Consider the following 16588-nt stretch of genomic DNA (forward strand, 5'->3'; position numbering starts at 1 on the left):
TTATGGAGGGTGCCAAACCAGAGTTTCTGCCCCACCAGGGGGAAGATCCTTGTTTATGGAGTTTTCTTTCTCCAGCCATTGGCAATAAAAAAAGGTGAGCATTCTATTTTTAAGAAAAGATTCAGCTCATTCACATAAGTAAAACACACAAGGAATGACACCAAAGACTAATGGAAAACAAATGTGTAAATAGTGTTCAAGAATCCCTGCATTACAAGGGCTTTGAAAAGAAGTGGCACCATATCAGTTAGCTATTGCTGCATACCAAACCACCCCCCAAATTCAATGTTTAAAACAAGATAATTTCTTATTCTAACTCATGTGTTTTGGCCTCAGCTGATACAGGTTGGACTCAGCTGATCTTGGCTGGACTCACTGATGTGTCTGCAGGTCATCTGGGGGCTCTGTTCTACATGGGGCCTGGTTAGGGTGCTTTAGCAGGGGTGGTTCTGCTCCACATATTTCTTGTCCTTCTTCTGGGATCAGAAGGCTAACCTGGGCATACCCTTGTTATGGCAGCAGCAGAAATACAAGAGTAAGCAAAAACATGTGATATCTCTTGAGGCATAGGCTCAAAACTGGTACACCATCATTTCTGCCTCATTCTGTTGGCCAAAGCAAGATGTGTGGCCAAACTCAGGCATGAGGAATTATACCCCACCCACAGTGGTAGAAAACTACAAAGTTACATGGCAGTAGGGAGAGGTGAAGAACTGGAGCCATAAATGCAAATTTACCTCAGGCACCAGTGGTCTTACAAGCCATAATCATAAGACTAACATTATACTCTAATCCTTCAGGAGAAGCTATCCTAATTTAGTTTAGAATTACTTAAATCACTAGAGCCAAAGTTGATGGCCACAGCATCTACCCATAGTTCATTTACATTCATGGAATTGAGAGATGAAGTTTTCAAGTGAAAGTGGGGTCTTCAATTTTGACTTGTTCCTATCATATTGGTTTATAACCTGGAGGACATTATGCTAAGTCAAATAAGCCAGACACAGACAAATATGGCATGATCTTACTTATATGTGGAATCTAAAAACATTGAACTCATAGAGGCAGAGAGTCAAATGGTGGTTGCCAGGGGCTTGAGGGGTGGTGTGAATGGGGAGATGATGGTTAAAGAATACAGAGAATTTCAGATACATAAGGTGAATATATTCTGGAGATCTCGTATTAGTCCATTCTCACGCTGCTATGAAGAAATGCCTGAGACTGGGTAATTTATAAAGGAAAGAGTTTTAATTGACTCACAATTCTGCAGGGCTGGGGAGGCCTCAGGAAATTTACAATCATGGCAGAAGGGGAAGCAAACACGTCCTTCTTTACGTGGCAGCAGAAAAGAGAAGTGCAGAGCAAAATGGGGGAAAGCCATTATAAAACCATCAGATCTCATGAGAACTCACTTGCTATCATGAGAATAGTATGGGGGGAACCACCCCCATGATTAAATTATCTCCATCTGGTCCCACCCTTGACATGTGGGGATTATTACAATTCAAGATGAGATTTTGGGTGGGGACACAGCCAAACCATATCAGATCTGTTGTACAGCATCATGACTATAGTTAATAACGTATCCTTGAAAATTGCTAAGAGATCTTAAATGTCCTCCCCACAAAAATAAGTATGTGAGGTGATGGATATGCTAATTATGGTGACTTAAACATTTTACAATGTATGTGTGCATATATCAAAACATTGCATTGTACACTGTAAATATATACCATCTTCATTTGTCAATTATGCCTTAATGACACTGGACAGGAAAAACTCACGGTTCCTTTGGTTTTTCTTTTGCAGGCTTGATGTGAAGAATTAAAGAGGAGGAAGATGGATTCAATAGCTCACTAAAATTTTATATATTTGTATGACTATTACGAACCTCCTGAACGCCTGAGACTCTAGCAGAAATGACCTGTTTGTACATTTATATCTCTTCCTTCTAGTTGGCTGTATTTCTTACTTTATCTTCATTTTTGGCATCTCACAGAACAAATTAGCCCATAAATTCAACACCTGGAGGGTGTGGTTTTGAGGAGGGATATGATTTTATGCAGAGTGATATGGCAATGTGTCTAATGATTTTGATGAAAAGTTTCCCAAGCTACTTCCTAGAGTATTTTGGTCAATATTTGGAATGCGTTTTAGTTCTTCACCTTTTAAATTATGTCACTAAACTTTTTATGAGTTCAAATAAATATTTGACTAAATGTAAAATGTGAATCTAGACTAAATTAATTTTTATATTTCAGATAGCTACATATTCCCTAACCTGGAGAGAAATGAGATATGAGTCAGCCCAATCCCATATTGCCTAAGTGAGGGCCTCTCATTCTGAATTATTGAGTACCATGGGTAAAACCATGGCTGGCTGATCACTCATATGAAGTTAAATATCACTTGAGGAATTGGATATCATTGATATTCTTCCTCCAAGGATGAAGAGTTTTACAGTGAGTGCATTTTACATCTATAGAGGCTTAGAAACTCCCCTCACCCAGATGGAATAGAGTTCATTATAAGTTAGAAATTCCCCTCACCCAGATGGAATAGAGTTCATTATAAGGCACAATAAAGTAAAGCTGAGCAAACAGAACAAGAGAGGAGAAGAGCCGTCCAAAGATGAAACATGTCTCCTGCTGCTATAATGGAGAGTCTCTATGTCAACTGAATCAATGTCCAACACTATCATAGACCAAAAAGAATCACCTGTGCTCCTCTAGAGTCTTATGATCTTCTGAAAGGCTTGGGCAACTTCACAGTGTGAAGATTTGAGGGACCAGGTTATCAAGAGCACACTGTTTGAAAAGCAAGCATGTCACCTACCTGGTATGCAGAGACCTCAACGTCGTTTCTCAGGCTGAATGACTTTGATCCTTGCTTCAGAGTCAACCATTGTAAAAAGTCAGATGTACTTTGAAATATCCCAAGTGTAAATTACTCTCCCACTTTTCTGTTTCATAGAGCTCAGCTTCGAAAAGCAGGGCTATCATTGCCTACACATGTGACTGGCCACAGAGTCAGCAGTGCCTGATGAGTTTAAGTTTTCCCAAAAAGGTGCCTGTCTGGTCATAGGTCCCATGTGTTTCACCAGACTGTGATTTATCTGGTCATCTATATCTAATATATACATATGGCAGGGGGAATATCAATCAGAACAAAATATGCCAGCCTAATAATCTGTCAGCAGATGAGGTAAACAGGTTCTGAATAGGTGCTAGGTTGCCTCAGACTGTCTCACTCTATACTGATTAGAGTAGTTGGGTAGGGTTACCAAATTTACCTCAGTGTTCACTTTGTTTTAATGTAAATTATCTATGTTCAGTTTCAAAATTAAGTTCTGGTATAAAGTTATAAAAATTGTCTTCATATTTTAATGTCTTCCAAGGCAAATTTGCAGCACAATACATACCAAAGTCATTAGACAAATTCAATGGATTTTTTGAATTTTAAATTTAATATGTATTGTATTTTGTTAAGGCTCAAATTCACTATAGAGGAAAAGACAGTCTTTGCTTTCGATGAAGTTATAATTTTCAAACTTCACACATTCCATGCTAAATGGCTCTTTAAAAACCCATATGTCTCATGGAAACAGCCTTATTTATCTTATAGGTTTATAAACAACCAATCATGCAACTTTTCCATGAAGGAGAAGCAAACTACAAAGAGATGAAGGTTCGTTAGGAGGGAAACAACTCTGGTGTGAATAAGCATAAGGTACCATACCCAGTTGTTAGTGTGCACATTGTAAATGGTATGATAATCATACTCTACTATAAGGAGAGTGTCTTTGAGTACAATACAACTTTCACTCCACCCACATTTCCTGGATGCCTACTATGTGTCAGTCTATATGCTAAGTGCTGGGGGAACACAAAGCATGTTCGTCCAGAAAATCACCTTGCTTTAAAAAAAAAACACAACAAAAAACCATACCTCTCTGTTCCCCCTCCCCCATGTATGGGATTTTCCTATATTGTGCTTGAGGCATGAGTGAAAGAAGGCCCTGCTGGGTCCAGGACCTGCGGGACACTTGGAAAGCTTCTCTGTTTGGAGCAGAAGCCATTAGGAACACATAAGCCTCTCCAGAATTATCTCAAGCACTCATTTTGTATGATCTTTACATTTCAACAGTGCAGACTGAAAGGTAATTAGCTTTGTTTCCAAGGTTACTTACTGAATAGCTGAATGACACAGTAGTTTTCTAAGTTACGCCCAGGGCATGGGAGGTGATAATTATCCAAATGAATCCCTCATTTTTAACTAGAGCAGTTAGAGGATTTACAAAAAGCCTCCCATTATGATCAGGCCTATGTAAGGAACACTACTAATTTTAATGTGCCATCCTGTGAAATCCCCTCTCCTACATTCTTGAGCTGACCTAGAATTAGGGTTCCCCCTTTGGCGATTAGAACAGGGCTTATTTGGATTCCACGACTATGGGTTGATCAATTAAAATTAGTTCCCTTTGAGGGCCTCTGGCATTATCCCATTGCTTTGCAATCTAGCTTGAAATAGAAACTGCATTTAACTTGATAATTGATGCTCTCTTGGGATTTTAACCTGATGCTGAATGTATGCATCTGTGGCCCATCGCTAGTTCTTTGCCTCACATACCATTAATTACATTTCTGTGCTTCTCCAAAGGAGGATATATTACCATAATGTTCATATGCAATCATGTATTCATTCAGCAAGCCATACAAAGAGCACTCACGAAGACAGGAAGCAACCCACCAGGATGTTGCCAGACTAAGAAAATCCTTAGCGGTCATGTATTGAGTTCATTTTTTTCTCTACGCAAATAACCAAACTTGTTTAGATCTTACACTGAAGGCAAATCACACTGTCAAAATATATATATATATATGCCGATTATTAAAAGAGGGGATTCAGCCGTAAAATAAGATTGCAGCCTTAACAACATCATCACCTTTGTGTTCTTCCGAGAAAGAAAAACAACCTCAATTAAGCAATCATTTTCAGACTGTGGAATGCACTTGGCCTCACATCCTTCACCCCTGTGCTTGTTTATTAAAGGAGGAAATCAATCCCTTAACATTTGACTTCTTAGCAAAACAATTCAGTGACACCACCAACTAGGATAAACCACGCTATCAAATAACAAGGCTCTTTTTTATGACCAGCTCTTTCCCTGGCTCAGTGAGGATATATTACAATGCAGATTCTAGAGGGAAGGAGGCTTTCCCCTTGGGCTTCAAATGTCTGCAGATTAGCTGCAAAGCCAAAGCAGGTCTGCACTCTCAAATTGAATTTTTCAAATCTGATTGTTTGTTGGGAGGGCCATGGTTAGAGGAGGTGTGCCCACAGGTTTTATTCCAGTGTGGGGGTAGCTCATGGTCTCTAGACATACAGAATGGGGGTCTAGACTTCTCTGGAAACTATTCCTGCTGCTTAATATTGTTCACACATCAATGGTGCACTAGAAAAGACAGTATCCTGGAGGAATTTCTTTTCTGAAGTATTCGGAACACACCAACATCCAATCCACCCACGCAAGCCATGCTGCTTTATGGCTGATGGCAAGGTTTAGGAAAAACAAAAACAAAAACAAAAAACAGGGAAGGCTTTGTTCTTGATTTATGATTTTATTTTGCTTTGTTTCATACTGTGTCTTCTGGTCCTGACAACACACAGATTCTTGATCTCAGGCAATCCTTACCCTCCTCACTCTGATGGAGGTGAGTTTTCCTGCATTCAATGGGAGAAGAGGAGCATCAGAAGAAGCCAAAGGACACATCTCAACTTGTAGAAGGCCAGACACCCATGAGGGCATGGGATTTCTGCTTAGTATTGGAAATTAGGCCTTTGCTTAGCATTCTAAAATCATCTGGTGGATCCAACTTTATTATAATTTCCTTAAAATGGCATGTTGCATTTATTTAAATTTGCAGATGAGGAAACAGGAGATAGCATAGCTGCCTCCAGTGATATAATAATAGTGCATGGACCAAAACTCCTTATGTCTTTTTTTTTTTTTTTTTTTTTTTTTTTTCCAGATGGAGTCTCACTCTGTCGCCCAGGCTCCCAGGTTGGAGTACAGTGGTGTGATCTCGGCTCACTGAAACCTCTGCCTCCCAGGTTCAAGTGATTCTTATGCTTCAGCCTCCTGAGTAGCTGGGACTATAGGCACGCACCAGCACACCCAGCTAATTTTTGTATTTTTAGTAGAGACGAGGTTTCCCCACATTGGCCAGGTTGGTCTCAAACTCCTGACCTCAAGTGATCCACCCACTTTGACTTCCCAAAGTGCTGGGATTATAGGTGTCAGCCATCACGCCTGGCCAAGACTCTTTAAATCTTGAAAAAACAAACAAAAACTCCAAACTTTTCTTTCTCCCAAATTCTGAATTCATTGCTAGGCATCATGGTTGTGATCGTGATGGCCCAGGAGCGGGAGAGTGGGAGCTCTATTTGGAATCCGGACAAATCACACACATAGGGTAGGGAATTCAGAAGGAAGAATTAACCAGGAGAAATGACCCTTCAAGAGACACCATTGGACTTCAAACTCTGTAGTTAGATCCTGGTCTACTGCAAGAACCCCAACCAATACACCCAACATTTCAGTCCTACTTTGCTTATTGCTTATTTCCCCAGACTTTTATTGACATATTTTCTTTCCTAGCTTGGGAGGGGAGCCATCCCCTCTCTGTTGTGTGGCATTAATTTCCTCGGAGAGCATGCTTTCACTAGAGGATTTACCAATATCTGTCACCCTGGAATCATTGGTTCTATTTGGCCCTGCATATAAACAATAATATCTATTGCTGGCTAGAAAATAAACCGTGGGAACTGGAATGTTTTTCAACTTAACAATAACCCACAACACTTGGACCAACTATCTGGCATGTTTTTCAATGAGAGGTCATTGAGAACAGCACTGGCAATGGCCCGTTGTATCCCCCAGACCTTTCTTTTAGAGGCCAAACAGAAGCAATGATCTTTAACAGATGCACCATTAGGTTAGGCAAGACCTACATCTGAAAGCTTTGTTGATTCAGACACTCAAGACACTCAGTAATTAAGTTATGGGCCAGTGAGCACATTATCTGCAATGAAACATGTCCTTGATCAGCGATTAGATGGGTAAACATGTGACCTCATTGTCTCCACCAAAGGATGATCATGTAACAGTCTCTGGTCCTCAAACATCATGGTTATTTGCCAACTTTTGATCCTGGTAAATAAGCTGAAATCACTTGCTATGGTCTGGAAATCAGATTTTTAGGACAACAGACTCTTCCTCGGGAGGCCTGATGCATTCTGTCTGATTACAGATGTACTGGGAACTTTACAGATGCCCAAATACGAGGTGGATGGGTCATAGGGAGGTGGGAGCTGTGAAGAATGACTCAGGGGCAGTCTGGTGTCACAAGACTTTACCAAAACAAAGACATGTAAAAGATCATCTGTTTATTAAGCTTCAGAGCTTGCTTGCTGCATAAGACATAGTAAAGAGGAAGACATGTAGGAGGGCTAGGGGGAAAAAAAGGGAGGAAGAGAAACAGAATGAGAGAAAGGGAGAAGGGAGAGTGATTTACTCCTAGAGCCCTTTGGTGGGTCACCGAAGGTTTTGTGGCTTCTTTGCAGTCTAGCTGAGCAGAGGAAACCTATCTGCTTCATGCACAATCGAACACTCATCATCTATTTTCTTCTGATGTGTAAGGAGTATGGCAGGAACTTCCAAGTACAGCAAGGATTAGAAGAGAATCTGGCTTGGGGTGACCCGAGACATCTAAATGTCACATAGTCTTGATGCACATGTGACCTGGAACTGCCCTGGGATGACTCGGGCCCCAGCCCTTCCTTAATCCCCATTTGCTCTCCTTCCTCCAGTGACATTAGCATAGCCACAGCCCTCCCACCTGCTTGCAGCTTCTTATGGGCCAGAGCTTGGTCTCTCGCTCAGACTGATCTACATTTTAACCTTGGCTGCCATATTAGAAAGAGCAATAATCACTTTAAATGGCTGCATATGTTTTCAAAACTAAACCCACAGCAAAATCAATAGGCCGTGAGCCCTGATCCAGCACACGGCCATGTGCCATTGGAGGAAAGGATACTACGCTTTCCTTTGCCCAGACACTTCCAAAATAGTCTACTGGAGTTTTGATAAGCATTTTTGAGGGCTACATTGAGGACTATACTTGATGAGTATATGGAGGACTATTTTATATTAAAAAAAGACCAACAATGATTTAAAAATTAATCCATACTATATAGTGATTGAAGTCATGATTTAAATCATTTTGACTTAATTTCAGTATCTTCCATAATCCAGATTTCTCTATCTAAATCAGAAGTTACGATTCAGGCCAAAGTCCAGTGTAGTTAGCACACCAATAAGCTTTTCTTTTCTTTTTGGCTTCTGTCTTAGTTTGCTTTCCCCAGCACCAGACTCTGAGATGAGGGTTCAAGTGAAGGTAGCTTGTTTAGGCAGGAAAGGAAACACCAGTAGGGAACTGGGGAGGTGAGATGAAGCAGGGAAGGCAACTGGAGGGAGGGGCTGTGAAGTCAGATATGACTATGGGTAACAGGCTTAATCTCACCAGGGAAGCTCTGGGAGTCTGAACAGAACATACACCCCAGAGTGATCTCAGCTGAGGAGTGAGGGAGCTGAGGTACTTGTGTACCAACTCCCATCCTTCTTTTATTGAGGACTACCTGCAACACAGGGCAGGCAAAGTGTGCTTTGTGGGACACGGAAAGCCGTTAACAAGGAATGCAGTGGTTGGCAGTTTGGAAGCTGGGTCGTGTGCACTGAAACGTAGTAGCCAGGAGGATATGGGTGAAGTACAGGGCCCATTACAACTTCTACGTATAAATGGCAAAATAAAATACTTATTGTAGCAGATCACAGTACACATTTTCTACTGAAGATGTCACTTGCTAAGCATATGTCATTATTTTAATTCAGGAAGTGAATCAACGTGAATTATTCCTGGTATTTTCCCACTAAAAATTGGTGAGGGGTCTAATACCTGATGGATAGGGAAGTGGCATACTTGTTTTTGCCTAGCAGAGCTCCCATTTTGGAAACAGTATTGATGATGAAAATAATTTAAAAAATAGAAATTTGAAAGAACATCCTATGTCATATAATTCCACAAATATCTCTCCCCTCCTGCATATTTTCCAAACTACATTTTCATCATAATGATGTAGAGATAAAGCCAAGGAAGCATATATTTATCTATCCATGTATCTATATTCACCTAATATCTTTCTGTATAATAACATTACATGGTTGTATTACTAGCTCTTTCACATACTATTAACATATAAGATTACCATTATTACAAAGGCTTGTTTTTATTTTAAAAAATAGATGTGTCCCTAAGAAAACAGTTGATCAGATCCAAATGTCCCTTTGAAAAAGCGGCATGTTTTAATCTATTAGGATTTTTTGAAGGCTTCAATAAAATATCCTTATGGTTAAATCCCACAGTTCGAAAGCATACCAGACTTTCCCTCACTCTTATTTGTGCAAGTCATTACAAAACTGTACACGATTTGGGACTTAAGTATTAGTTCAATGAGAAAGCATCCTTGAATAAATTGATGAAAAGAGCAAAAGAGAAAGAGGACTTGAACAGAACATGTAATCAATATCAATGATTTGGTCGCCTGCTAGGCTCTGCAGTGATAAGGGCAAATGAGGTAATGGCATCGAGAGAGAATTAGGAAATGAAACTATCAGCAATGGAAATGTGGTTGAATAGATTGTCATATGATGTCCTGGGAAGCCCTGGGCTTGAAGGGCAGCGAGCAAGTCTTTCCAGTTGAGCAGCTTCCATACCATGGTGGTTTGGAGGTGATGGGGACATAGAAAAGGTAGAAGGCAGTTTCACCACTGTAAAATGTAAAAATATCTTAAAAGTGGCAGAAAGATCTAGGTGTCTCACAGTATGCATTCTCCCCTTCTTCCTCAGTAATAAAACCCCTGAATTTTAACTGACTTCTTACCAAAAGGAACAACTAAACAGAAAGCCAATTCTCACACTCTACTCCCACCTCTAGAGTCAGATCAGCATGTTCTGGGGGCCAATCACCAAGTCTCCACAGAAGAAGAAGGCTTACATGCCAAAATTATTGCAGGTTGGTGATTTACAATCTATAAAAATCTGGGAAATATATGTGGAAATGGATTCTGAGGTGCTAGAATGAAAATGAAAAAAACCTACAACTCTATATTGGGATGAATTAATCAATATGGGTCCACTTACCAGATATTCTTGATCCAGTAGGCTAACTTGAGGCTGAAAGTAGTTCTAATAGTTTACTTGGTTGCTTGGCTAAAACCTGGAGTCAGTTGTGGCTTATTATAAATAAAGTTGAGATGCAAGAAATTCATTTGCAATAACTCTAAAGACTTACGAACATAGTAATGTTTGAGTTGATTCATTTCCACATTTACACTGATAATGTTAGTTGAGAACCCCCAAAAGACAATTCCTTCCCTCATGGCCTTGAGAAATTAATTGGTGAGGGGAGTGCCTCTCCTCTGTCAACCAGAATTACTGACAGAAGATAATATGTAGAAACAGGCTTCATGATGTTAATGTGTTATGAGTATCTTGACATGATGGAGACCAGCAGGCAGTACTTAATTCCAGAAGCAAGATGATCATGGTTCCTAGACTGAAAATTAGAAGAGTCTAAGCCACAGGGATCTGTGGCAGTAATGGATTGATCATGGGATCCCCAGGTGTGAAGATCCTAGATAGTCTATTAAGCCACTAATTTGGATTCTGTAACACCACCACTACCATTCCATATCTGATGAACAGAGGTTAGACATATGCCAAAAAATAAAAATACCAAGTTGGGACCTCTCACTTACTTCTAAAACCTGGTCCCCGAACTTTCAGACCAGGGCTCCTTGAGTGAAAGGGAGGCTGTGTGCTCCAAGAAATAACACTGCAAACACTTCCTCAATTCTTTCTGGATCTCCCTTCTAGCCCTCATCAGTGAGACTCTACTGGGAGACTCATTTTACCTTAGTAAATGTGCACTGGGAAAGGGAAAAGTGTACATCTTTGGGGGATTATTGAACACTGGCTCTGAGATCTCACTAATTCCTAAGGACCAAGAAAGTTACTGTGACCCATTAATCAGATGGACAGAAGTTAAATGGAGTTTGGACAGGAGTCCACCTAATGGTAGGGCCTGTGGGACACTGAACCCATCCCAGGGTTGTTTCCTCAGTTTCTAAATATTACTGAAACATTCTCAGAAACTGTTTATGGCAGATTGTATTTTCCAAAGATGGTGGCAATGATATCTACAATCTTGATGGTGTTCTGAATGTGACTTTAAGACTCCCTCAGAGACTCCCTCCCTCAGTGGAGTCTATTTCTCCACCCTCTTGAATCTGAGAGGGCTCTATGATTGCTTTGATCAATACAGTAGGATAGAAATGACATGGTGTCAGTTCCAGGTGTAACCCTTATCTGGCCAGGCAGTTTCTGTTTCCTGACTCTTGGAAAACCGCCACCCTATAAGAAGTGAAACTGCTCTGAGACCACCATGCTGTGAGAAGCCCAAGTCTCAAGGAGAGTCTTAGAATATAAGATGTCACATGACAGAGAGGCAACTCTTATTTGACTAATTGGTTTGACAATGAGGATGAGCTTTTTTAGATTGCAGTATATGGCAGGCATCTTGAATGAGCTAAAGCTGCACTTCCAAGCTTTTAATGAAAATAGAATTAAAGCATGTGTTGAAATGAAAGTTCTTTAGAAATAATAATGTAGTCTTTGCTATTGTGAATAGTGCCGCAATAAACATACGTGTGCATGTGTCTTTATAGCAGCATGATTTATAATCCTTTGGGTATATACCCAGTAATGGGATGGCTGGGTCATATGGGATCACTTGGACTCGGGAAGGGGAACATCACACACCGGGGCCTATCATGGGGAGGGGGGAGGGGGGAGGGATTGCATTGGGAGTTATACATGATGTAAATGACGAGTTGATGGGTGCTGACGAGTTGATGGGTGCAGCACACCAACATGGCACAAGTATACATATGTAACAAACCTGCACGTTATGCACATGTACCCTAGAACTTAAAGTATAATAATAATAAAAAAAAAAGAAAAAAAAAAGAAATAATAATGTAGTGACAAATACTTAATGAAAAAAACTTGTGCTAACTTCTCTAAGTACATTAGGCTAAACAACCTGCCTGTTGAGAGACCAGGTATGGTGGCTCATGCCTATAATCTTAGCACTTTAGGAGGCTGAGGCAGGAGGATTGCTTGAGGCCAGAAGTTCGAGACCAGCCTGGTCAACATAGTAAGACCCTGTCTCTACCAATAAAAAAGAAGAAAGAAAAATGGTACCTGTTGGAGAAAAAAGATACATCATTAAAAATAATTTTTGGTTGATAGATTATGTAACATTTAGCATATACTCAGCAAGAGTTCAACAAATTGAGTGACATTTGCATAGCAAAACTCCTCCCTTCCTATATACATACTTGTAAAAGCAAGGTTTCTCAGTGCTTATGTCTACAATAATGTGCCAGTAATATCAAAATAGGGCAATATCAAAGTCATATCAAATAAAATATAAATATAAGGCACCTGCCTTCCAAGAGTCTAGAAGCCGGAACTGCCTAGTCATTTAAGGGTTATTCCTGGAACTGGCACGATAAAAATAGGAATAAATTGCTGAATTGTTGCTGAACCCTGCCTCATTCCAGCAATAAGTCCTATTCATCCATGAATACATGAACTAATTTTTAAAAGTCAGCCCATCCATATTACTAAGAAATGTAATTTCAATTCACTTCTTATATTTAATGATTATTTATCAACATTTATACTTGCACACTGTTTTTGACAATTGTGTGCAAATAATAACGGTAGTGATAATTCAGAAGAATGTTTTTAACACTTAGAGATGAAATTTAAAATTCCAGTTAATATGATGGTAATTATGTCAGGTGATGGATATGTTAATTAGTTTGATTGTGATGACCATTTCACACTGTTTATCAAAACATGTACACCATATATATACAATTCTTATTTGTCAGCCATACCTCAATAAAGCTGGAAACAAAAAAGAAAAAAATTCCAGCTGATAGTTATATATAAACACACACACTGAGAAGTATGATAGAGTACAAATAAAACTATAAAAATTATATACTTATTAGCATAAAATTCTATGGAAATCCAAGTCCAACAAGAAAAAGATGTAAAACTTTAATACAAAAAGCTTGTTTTAGGCTGAGCATGGTGGCTCACGCCTGTAATCCCAGCACTTTGGGAGGCTGAGGCGGGTGCATCACCTGAGGTCAGGAGTTCGAGGCCAGCCTGGCCAACCATGGCCAACATGGTTAAACCCCGCCTCCACTAAAAATACAAAAATTAGCCAGGCGCGGTGGCGGGTGCCTATAATCCTAGCTACTACAGGCTGAGGCAGTAGAATCGCTTGAACCAGGGAGGTGGACGTTGTTGCAGTGAGCTGAGATGGTGCCACTGTACTCCAGCCTGGGTGACGGAGTGAGACTCCGTCTCCAAAACAAAACAAAACAAAAGCTAGTTTTGGTATTTTTTAAATTAATGAAATCATGATATTTTGTTGATTGTCTAAAGAAAATGATGGAGAAAATGTTAATAATGCAGATTAAACTTAAAACCGCATTCTATCTGTAGCCATTAAATTGTGGATAGCACAAAAATTTGAGAAAATATTCTTTCAATATTTGAAAACTCATCTGATTCTGTAAAGCAGTAACTCATATCATTGATGAACAAATGAAGTTCAGTCATATATCTTCATTTTTTTAGTTTCTTCTTACTTGTTAATGCAAACAAAATTATCAACCAATATCCTTGTCATAACTATACTCATTAGTTAGCAATATGAGTAACTTTTTGGCCAAATTGGGTAGTAGGCAAGCCTTTATTTGCAGTCTGGTTTTGTCAGATCATTGTCGAATTGCAAACGTGGGTTGGAGAAAAAAAATTAACAAAAGTGATCTTTGACAGTCACTTGGCTCTATGGAATTTATAATATTTATAATAAAGAACATCATAAATGTTTTTTATGATGTAAATTTTGCACTAAATATCCTTTACATTAGTAAAATTTATAATTAATGTAATCTTTTTTTCTAGAGATCTGATAGTTAAACATTTACCAGCATATCACCACAGCCAGCCAAGATGGGACTGAAGGTAACTGCAATGAAATGGGTGAAAAGAAACTAAGTCAGAATGAACTCATTATCAGGAGCAGAAACTAGGACTACAGGCTCTACTCAGATTTTCTTCCTTGCTGTGCCGTGTACATATTTTCACATTTTGAGTGATTTCTCTTTCTTTCATCTTCCTTTACATCACTATTGTATATTAGTGAGCTGGTGGTGGAGAAGGGATCGTGACAGAAATAGTATCCCTCCGACATCTTGGATGAGGAGCTACAAAAAGTGATGAAATATTGGATTATTTTATTTGGGACTAGGGTAGTTTGCATTATTTGAAATGGGAACATTGCATATATGAGAAGATGAATCTTCAGAGATGTTGACCAGCCAAAGGGGTAGAGAGTTCAGTAAACCTTGCACCTTTTTCTATGTCTGGGAATGATCCACAGTGTAAGTTTTGGAGATGAGAAGAGTCCTGCTGCCTACTAGGGAAACTAAAATATGTGATTTTCCCACCCTTTCGGGCCTAGATTTTTTTTTTCCCCATATTATATAAGCTGAGAAAAATTGCATCCTTTCACTCAGGATTTCAGATCTGGAGAAAGAAATAGGGAACAGTTTAGAATTCTTTGCAGTTTTATCCACAGTAGCTGGCATCCAAAGGTGACAGAGCCAGGGGTAGCATCCATGGCTCAGAGGCAGCTTCTTTAATAGACTCTTTCTATGATGTAATTTTGGCAGTGGATACAACTGCCTGGCTTCCTTTGTTTCCTGCCCATTTTCACAGCTGATTCTCTAACCTTCCTGTTAATTCTGTGAGCTATTCGATACATTGCTATAAATTCATTTTCTCTCTAAGGTAAGTAGAGTTGGTTTCTGTTGTTGGAGCTAATAAAATATGCCCAGAAGGAAGTCTTTGAAAGCATCATGCTGTGATTTCAGAATGCAGGCATTTCCTAACGGGACCCCTGGCTAGCAGCTAGAAATCTGATGCTGGGAAGTTGAGAAGACCATAAAGACTGGGGACGTGTCCAGCTGCTTAGCATAATATCCACGGGCACGGAGCAAAATAAATTGCCCCAAAGTTCCTACTGTTCTTGTAGGTTTATTATAGGAGAGAATTATCTTGATGATGGTAAAATCTCTTCTAAATTCATGCATTTCCTTTCAACCTTTTTTTTTTTTTGCAATAGTCATAGCTTTGTCATGTTTTTAAAACATGGCTAGCCAGACACAATAATTTCTGAAATCCATCAACATTTTCCTTTATAGTGTTTCCGGACCTTTTAGAAAACAACATTATCCAAGTCAGGGTAAATGTTCCAGGAGCAAACTGACCTCCAAAACTCGCCAGGTCACTCATCTCTCAGCTTATGGTCTGTGTTCAGCAATCAAAGTCAATGTCACTAAAATTGCTTATCCGTGGGGTAATAGCTCAAAATTGCCTTGGCAGTTATATTCGTTTTCTATTGCTACCTTAAAAATCACCACAAATTTGGGCAGTTTAAAACAAGACAAGTTTATCATCTCATAGTTCTGTAGGTGAGAAGTCCAGGCGGGTGTCACTGTTCTAGGCCCTTACAAAGCTGAAATCCAGGTGGCAGCTGGCTTGAGCTCTTTTTTGGAGGCTTTGGGGAAAATCCACTTCCAAGATCACTCAGGTTATTGGTAGAACTCAGTTTTTTGCTGTTGTAGAGGTGTTTTTTTTTCCCCCGCCCTGGACTCTAATCTAACCTTTCTCATCTCCTTGAGGCTGTCTGCATTCCTCATCATGTTGCCTCCTTCATCTTCATTCTGGTGATAGTGCACAGAGCCATTTTCATGCTTCATGTCTCTCTGACTTCCCTTTTTGTCACATCACATCTTTTCCGACCCCAGCCAGAGAAGTTTCTCTGGTTTTAAGGACTCATGTGATTAGACTGCCACCCCATTCCATCCCCAGATAATCTAGGCTAATCTCTCTATTTTAAGGCTCATAGCCTCAAACACATCTGAGAAGCCCCTTTTGCCACGTAATATAATGTATTCACAGGTTCTAGGGATTAGGGCATGGACATTTTTGGGGAGACATTCTCCTTATCATAGCAATCCTCTGTAATTTTTAGCCAAAGATTCCAAAGATAAGGTTTCCTACCACTTCTAATAATTTCAATTCAGATTCTCAGGACATTGTAGGGTGCCATGGACTGAATGTGCCCTTCCTCCAAATTCATGTATTGAAGCCCTAACCCCCAGTGTGACAGTATTAGCACCTTTGGGAGGTAATTAGGTTTTGATGAGGTCATGAGGGTGGGGCCCCCGTGATGGGATTAGGACCCTTACAAGAAGAAGAGACTCTAGAGTTTCCTCTCTCTGTCATGTGGGGATACAGCAAGAAGATAACCA

The 16588-nt window shown here is 39.8% G+C and overlaps 1 protein-coding gene across 1 annotated transcript in view; it reads left to right on the forward strand.

The window, feature by feature from the left end:
* LOC105478213 (small muscle protein X-linked) overlaps positions 1–2232 on the forward strand; it is a 52863-nt gene extending 50631 nt beyond the window's left edge. The window contains exon 5 of the mRNA XM_011735343.2: positions 1810–2232. The gene's annotated coding sequence lies outside the window, so the exon portion shown is untranslated. The remainder of the gene's footprint in view (positions 1–1809) is intronic.
* Positions 2233–16588: the final 14356 nt, after the last annotated feature.

The sequence above is a fragment of the Macaca nemestrina genome, chromosome X (assembly GCF_043159975.1).
Source record: "Macaca nemestrina isolate mMacNem1 chromosome X, mMacNem.hap1, whole genome shotgun sequence".
NCBI classification, from domain to species: domain Eukaryota; kingdom Metazoa; phylum Chordata; class Mammalia; order Primates; family Cercopithecidae; genus Macaca; species Macaca nemestrina.